We start from the raw sequence: 8,296 nt of genomic DNA, 5'->3' as shown, positions 1-8,296 counted from the left end.
GTCTTACAGCCCCAGCTCCTGGAGGCTTGTGAGTAGGTGAGAAATTCAGCTTCCATTTAAAATATAAGTACAGGTCGAGCCCTCAGAGAAAACCTTAAAAATGTGAACTGACTGAACGTCAGAGGCTCAAACCTCAGAAAGCAGATAAAAGATACCTTCCTCCCCCTGCTTTTTGTAAATCTCATGATTTTAAAACTAATCTAATTGTTTCAGGGAGACCAGATTGATGATTTTTAAACTCTTGGGGCAGGAAATATGGGTGTCGATCACCATATAGCCAAGGTGGCCTAGTGGCCCTATGGCCATGATGACCCTTTATAGCCAACCTTAGTGGGGGTGCTACTTCTGAGTCCTGCTCCCCTTGTGTGCCAGTTCAAGAGCTGCTCCACAACTCCACCTGCAGGAGGAAGTGTCATATTCGGTCTAGCTGCAGTTCTTCCTCCCCTGTGCAGCACATCAGAGAGGAGAGGGACGTGGCCGACAGAGGGGCTGCAGAAGGGGAGAAAGAGCTAAGGGAGCAGAGGAGAGAAGGGAGATGGACAATGGGGGAAGGAAGGAAGGAAGGAAGGAAATGGGAAGGGGGAAGGACAAGAGAGGAGGAAGGAACACGACATTTCCCAGGGATACCCAGGGTTGTGAGGCTCCTTGATGCCACCCGCCCTTCACATGAGGGACCCTTGTCTGTGCCCATGGCGGGTCAGCTCCCCTGACTCCACCAGCCCCGGGTAACACAAGCCTTCCCTTCTTCGCCTGCACAGGCTCCGCTGTCCTTCTGCAGCTTAACAATAGGCACACTCAGGGCCGGCTCTAGCTTTTTTGCCACCCCAAGCAAAAAAAAAAAAAGGGCGTCGGGACTGCCGAAGAAAAAAAAAAACAAAAAACGGCAGCCGCAGGGAGCGCATGGAGGGCGGTCAAGGCAGCTCGCGGGGGGGTGAAGAACGGCGCCCACCTGCTCCCTCCACCCGTGGGCAGCCAGGCGCTGCAGCCCGCTCGCAGCCGGGTGAGAGGGGCTCCCCCCTCCGGCCTTGGGGTGTCTCTCCCGGCCGGGGAGGTGGAGCCCCCGGGGGCTGCAGGAGGTGCTGGCTCAGCCGTTCCTTTAAAGGCGGCTCGGCTGGGCCGGGCTCAGAGCGGTGCAGGAGGTGGAGGCCGGTGCAGGCGGCGGGGAGTGGCGCGTCCCGGGGAGCCCGGCGGCATGGTGAGCGGTGGGGATCGCTAGTTCCTGCCCCCCTGGGCCGGGGTCCGTGCCCCTGCAGGGCTGGGCTGGGACTGGCGGAGCGCAGGGAGCAGGCCGGGGGCTCCGGAGCTGCGGACCGGGCTCCAAAGCACAAAAAAAAAAGAACCACGGCAGAGCGGCCGGAATGTGCCGCCCCAAGATTGGCCGGAATGCCGCCCCTTACAATGTGCCGCCCCAGGCACGTGCTTTCTCGTCTGGTACCTGGAGCCGGCCCTGGGCACACTCCAACCCCGAGCATCCCCATGCGGAGGGCGGGGGGGCAGCCCAGGTTCCACTGGAGACTCCCCGTGTTTACACCTACGCTGGTCCCAAAGCAGCAGGACTCCCCAGCTTACCAGTTTCACCTCAGGATTGCTGCTATGCCTAACTCGGAGCACTTAGTGAAAACAAGTATGAATTTATTTAACAAAGAACAGAGATTTGACTAATAGCCAGTGGGCAGATGCATTAAAAACAATTGGTTACTTCTAATACAAAATGACAGGCCATAGGAGCGCAGCAGTGATGGGGCAGGGCTGTGACACCCAATATGAAGTAGGAAAACTGAAAACAAAAGCCAGCAGGGAAAGCGTCACATGCCCTTTGGCATTAAAGTGCTTCCCCATTGCATCTCATTTTCTACTGTCTTCCCCACCGCAACACCTCCCCTCTGCACATTTTAGCTAGGGCTGTCAAGAGATTAAAAAAATTAATTGTGATTAATTGCGTGATTAAAAAAATTAATTGTGATTAATTGTGCGATTAAGTGCACTGTTAAACAATAATAGAATACCATTTATTTAAATATTTTTGGATGTTTTCTACATTTTCAAATATATTGATTTCAATTACAACACAGAATACAAAGTATACAGTGCTCACTTTATATTTATTTTTGATTACAAATATTTGTGCTGTAAAAAACAAAATAGCATTTTTCAATTCACCTCATATAAGTACTGTAGTGCAATCTCTTTATCATGAAAGTTGAACTTAAAAATGTAGAATTATGTACAAAAAATAACTGCATTCAAAAATAACACAATGTAAAACTTTAAAGCCTACAAGTTCACTCAGTCCTACTTCTTGTTCAGGCAGTCACTCAGACAAACAAGTTTGTTTACACTGGCAGGAGATAATGCTGCTGGCTTCTTGTTTACAATGTCACCTGAAAATGAGAACAGGCATTTTCATGGCACTGTTGTAGCTGGTGTTGCAAGATATTTATGTGCCAGATGTGCTAAAGATTCATATGTTCCTTCATTTTCAACCACCATTCCAGAGGACATGCGTCCATGCTGAAGATGGGTTCTGCTCAATAACAATCCAAAGCCGTGCAGACCGACGCATGTTCATTTTCATTATCTGAGTCAGATGCTACCAGCAGAAGGTTGATTTTATTTTTTGATGGTTTGGGTTCTGTAGTTTCTGCATCAGAGTGTTGCTTTTAAGACTTCTGAAAGCATGCTCCCCACCCCTTCCCTCTCAGATTTTGGAAGGCACTTCAGATTCTTAAACCTTGGGTTGAGTGCTTTAGCAATCTTTTTAGAAATTTCACATTGGTACCTTCTTTGCGTTTTGTCAAATCTGCAGTGAAAGTGTTCTTAAAACAAACAACATATGCTGGGTCATCATCCGAGACTGCTATAATATGAAATACATGTCAGAAGACATGCAGGAGACATACTATTCTCCCCCAAGGAGTTCAGTCAAAATTTAATTAACAAATTATTTTTTTAATAAGCATCATCAGCATGGAAGCATGTCCTCTGGAATGGTGGCCGAAGAATGAAGAGGCATATGAATGTTTAACATGTATGGCACATAAATACCGTGCAATGCCGGCTACAAAAGTGCCATGCAAACACCTGTTCTCACTTTCAGGTGACATTGTAAGTAAGACACTGGCAGCATTATCTCCCATAAATGTAAACAAACTTTTTTCTCTTAGCGGTTGGCTGAATAAGAAGTAGGACTGAGTGGACTTGTAGATTCTAAAGTTTTACACTGTTTTGGTTTTGAGTGCAGTTAGGTAACAAAAAAAATCGACATCTGTAAATTGCACTTTCACAATAAAGAGATTACACTACCGTACTTGTATGAGGTGAATTGAAAAATACGATTTCTTTTGTTTGCCATTTTTACAGAGCAATATTTGTAATCAAAAATAATAATGTAAAGTGAGCACTGTGCACTTTGTATTCTGTGTTGTAATTTAAATCAATATATTTGAAAATGTAGAAAAACATCAACAACAACAAAATAGGTAAAAAATAGGTAATAAATTTCAATTGGTATTTTATTGTTTAACAGTGCGATTAAAACTGCGATTAATCACGATTAATTTTTTTGAGTTAATCGCGTGAATTAACTGCGATTAATCGACAATCCTAATTTCAGCACAGCCAGCTGTCCTTGGGACTCCCTCTCTTCCCCCATTTCATACAGAACCAGTTGCAATGTCAGCGCTTATCTACAGCTCCCAGGCATGGCTTTGTCAATGGGCCCCCCACAGAAGTCCAAGTTCCCCCTCTCCATAGACTCCTTTTTAAAGTATTTCAATAAGTGGGCCTGGCACAAGTACCCATCCAAAATCACCACTGCCAAGAGGTTGGGGGGTCTTTGCAAAGGGCTTAATAACCCCCCGGTTACTCTGGTTGGCAGCTTCAGGCATCCATCCAACATTCTTTAGTTAAGCTTTTCTTAGCAATGAAAGGGCTTTTCCTGCTCTCTAATAATGGGGTCTTTTCCTGCAGCCCTCAGAAAGCTTTCAGCCTGCTCCAGCTGCTGTCTCTCTTTATCCATCAGAAACAAAGGACAACAGCCATGCTCCACATTTCTTGTGCCTCTAATACAGCCACTATTTCACCTAAAAGGGAGGCTGGCTTTGCAAAGGGGGTCTTTGCAAGTGCCTACTTTCCTACAGCTCCTTTGCAAGAGACGTGTTGGTCAAGATGGGTTTTCTGCGAGCCTATAACCGTTGCATTGTGAACATCTAGGCGCAAAAGGGGAAGCACATTCCTTGAGACCCTGATTCAGGGAAGCATCTAAACATGTACTGAAGTCTCATTGATTTAAGCACATGCTTCCCTGCTCTACTGAATAAAGAAGCTTGCCTAAATCAGGGTCTAAGAATCCCACAAACCTTGCTCTCTTTCCCCATCCCTTTCCATACACAGTGACATGAGTAATGTTCCCGGACTCCATTCAATAAGTGTTAGTAGCACATCCATGGCAGTGTTGTTTCAGCATTTAAATTCTACCAGTGGCACTCAGGAGGGATTGCTCTCACTCATTGCCTGTGGGGTTGATTATGGGCACACACACAAGTCTCTGTTTGAAAATGTGGGGCCTGATTTCCAGCCTCCTTTCCCCTCCACCCCCCCTCAACTTCTCAGGCATAAATCTAAGGTCCTTAGCATTCCTGAGTGACCAGCAGGGCCGGTGCAACCTATTAGGCGACCTAGGCAGTCGCCTAGGGTGCTAGCATTTGGGGGGTGGCATTTTCTTCGGTGGCGACCGCAGCGGCCGGATCTTCGCCACCCCGGTCGTTGTCGGCATTTAGGCAGAGGGAGCTGGGGCGCGGGGCGGGCCGCCTGCAGCAAGTAAGGGGGGGGCGGCACGCAGGGGAACTCCCCACCCCAGCTCACCTCTGCTCCGCCTCCTCCCCTGAGCACGCCGCCCCGCTCTGCTTCTCTCCCTCCCAGGCTTGCGGCACCAAACAGCTGATTGGCGCCGCAAGCCTGGGAGGCTGGAGAAGTGGAGCAGCGACAGCGTGCTCCGGGAGGAGGCGGAGCAGAGGTGAGCTGAGGAGCAGGAAGCTGCCGGGGAGAGGGGATCTGCCCGCCAGCTGCGGAGCGCTCAGCCGCCGAGCCCTGAGCCGCCGCAGGAGGTGGCCGCGCTGAGCGTGGGGCGCGATGGCTGAGGAGCCCAGCCGCTTCGCTCCTCTGGCCGTGCCCGCTGCCCCCCCCAATGGCTCCTCCGGAATCCGGCCATGCTGCCCCCCCCCCTTGCCTGCAGGAGCCCAGTGGTGGCCCGGCAAGCTCCACTTTTGAAAAAAATGCTGGGCTGCCCGGGCGAGGGAACCAGGAAGCTGCCGGGGAGAGGGGATCTGCCTGCCAGCTGCTGCCTGCCCCACTGCTCCGCTCCCTCCAGCCCCCGAGAGAAGCAAGCAGCGCCCGCCCGCCACCCCTTCCCCCGTGCCCGGCCCCCCCCCCGAGCCCCTCCGAGGCGGGGTGCAGCATGGCCGCAGTGTGGCCGGAGGAGCCAAGGGGGGGGGGGGGCGCGGATTAGCCGGAGGAGGAGCCAAGGAGGGGCGTGGCCAGAGGAGGAGCCAACGGGGGGGGGCGCCTTTTTTATGGTTGCTCCCCCTGCACTGAGAAGCTGGCTACGCCACTGCCGGGGGGGGAGCTGCCGCGGGGGGACGCCTCAGGGCGGAGGGGGGGTGGGGAGCTGCCGCAGGGCTCGGAGAGGGCGCAAGGTGAAAGTTTCACCTAAGGCGCGAAACATCCTTGCACCGGCCCTGGTGACCAGAGCAAGAACTCTGCGAATTGTGATTGATGGAGACTCTAGAAATGGAGCTAAAACCTTGAAAAACCAAACACATACACACACAATCACACATCACACACACAAGTTGTGCAGCACTGAAGCCAAGAGAAACTTGCAGCTATAAAGCGAAAACTCCCCTTCCAGATGTACACAGTCGGTCGAATTCTGCTCTTGTTAGCACCGATGTAAATCCAATAGCTTCAGTAGAGTTACTCCAGATTGACACTGGAGTAACTGAGAGCAGAATTTGACCCCATATGGAGTCTATATAGCTGGAGGTCAGGTTTTGTGTCATTTCACACTGCTCGCTAGCAGCGATAGAGCAGTTTCCTTCAATGGGCAATGATACCTGAGCATTGCCGGTCATTTAGGAACAACTCATTTCTGATTACATGTTTTAAAAAAGTAAATCAATGCAGTTACATTTACTGTCATTACAACTTTCCAAATGATTGAAAGGTCAGGCCCACTGATAGCCAGTCACCTTCCTTCTCAACAGGAAGTGAGAAAAGAGCTCTGGGGAAAACCACATTTCTTTCCCACTCACCCTCAGGATTTAGGGCGGTCTCTTCTCCGCGAATACTGCTTTTAATTCAGTCATGTTGAATTCCAGCAGTTCCAGTCGTAATCTCTCTGTGGTGGCTTTTAGACACAGCTCTGAACTGGGAGTGAAGTGCATCACCCCAGCAGAAGCATCATCTGTGCAATGCTTCCTGGAGCTCCCAGGGGCAGAGCAGGAGCTCTCCTACTGTTACACCCTCCAGGGAGCACCGCATATGCTTCTTGCTGGAACTGGCAGCAGCTGCTTGGTGCTGAGGTGAGGGAATGGGGTCATGACATTCTGATAAGTAATCTGGAGAAATGCGGGCTCAACAGAACTACCATTAAGTGGATACATAATTGGTTAAACAACCAGAAACAAAGAGTAACTATAATGGAATGAAATCGGATTAGAGGGAGGTCTCAAGTGGGGTTCCGCAGGGATCTGTTCTGGGTCCAGTGTTGTTTAACATCTTGACCTGGATGTAGGAATAGAGAGCATGCTGATCAAATTTGCAGATGGCACAGAGCTAGGTGGGGTTGCCACTTTGGAGGCTAGAGCTAAAATTCCAAGGGAATCTTTATAAACTGGAGAGCTGAGCTATAGACAACAAAATGAAATTCAACAAAGACAAATGTAAGGTGCTACACTTAGAGAAGAAAAATCAAATGCACAAATACAGAATGGGGGATAACTGGCTTGGCAGAAGCACTGCTGAGAAGGATCTTGGAGTTGTGATGGATCACACCCTCAACATGAGTCAGTAATGCAGCGCTGTTTCAAAAAAAGACAAATGCAATGTCATGTTGCATTAACAGAGGCATAGCATGAGTCATGGGAGGTGATACTGCTGCTCTGCTTGGTGCTGGTTAGACCTCAGCTGGAGTCCTGTGTCCAATTTTGGTCACCAATGTATAGAAAGGATGTAGAGAAACTGGAAAGGATCCAGCGACAAAGATGACCAGAGGGATGGAATGCAAGCCACATGAGCAAAGGCTGAAGGAACTGGGCATGTTTAGTTTGGAAAAAGAGCAGATCAAGGGAGGGGGATATGATAGCGGTCTTCAGATACTTGAAAGGCTGCCATAAAAAAGATGGAGAAAAGTTGTTCTCTCTTGCACAGAGGGCAGGACAAGAGGCAATGGGTTCAAACTAAAGCACAGCAGATTTAGATTAAATCTCAGGAAAAACTTTCCAACTGTAAGAGTAAGAACAGTAGGACAATGGAACAGACTGCTTAGGGAGGTTGTGGAGACTTCTTCACTGGAGGTTTTCAAAAGGAGGCTGGATAGCCAACTGTCTTGGATGGTTTAGATACAACAAATCCTGCATCTTGGCAGGAGATCAGACTAGATGACCCCTGCGGTCCCCCCTAACCCTAAGATTCTATGGCTTTGCCTCCACCTCAGCACTTCATGCCCCCCTTGGGGTGGTTGGCATTCCAGGGAGTGCTAGCAGAGGGCAGTATCTATGCTTACCAGAGCGCAGGGCCTGCAACCGTTCCTGGCTACGATAGAGGGTGGGAGAGGTATGATAGTGGGGAATGCTCCTTTTATCCTTGAATACCCATGTTGGTGCCAACTACAATTTGGCCCCAATCTAGGCCATTCAGTGCAATCCTGAACCAAATAGCATTTACCTGAAATAACAATATTCAATGGTGTGTTATCTAGTCCAGTGGTTCTCAACCAGGGGTATGCATACTCCTGGGGGTACTCAGAGGTCTTCCACGGGGTACATCAACTCTTCTAGATATTTGCCTAGTTTTACAACAGGCTACATAAAAAAGCACTAGCAAAGTCAGTACAACCCAAAATTTCACAGACAATGACTTGTTTATACTGCTCTATATACTAGACACTGAAATGTAAGTTCAATATTTATATTTCAATCAATTGATGTTACAGTTATATGGGAAAATGAGAAATAAGCAATTTTCCAGTAATGGTGTGCTGTGACACTTCTGTATTTGTATGTCTGATTTTGTAAGC

Source organism: Emys orbicularis, chromosome 3 (assembly GCF_028017835.1).
Source record: "Emys orbicularis isolate rEmyOrb1 chromosome 3, rEmyOrb1.hap1, whole genome shotgun sequence".
Classification (NCBI taxonomy): Eukaryota; Metazoa; Chordata; order Testudines; family Emydidae; genus Emys; species Emys orbicularis.
This window is presented reverse-complemented; position numbering follows the sequence as displayed.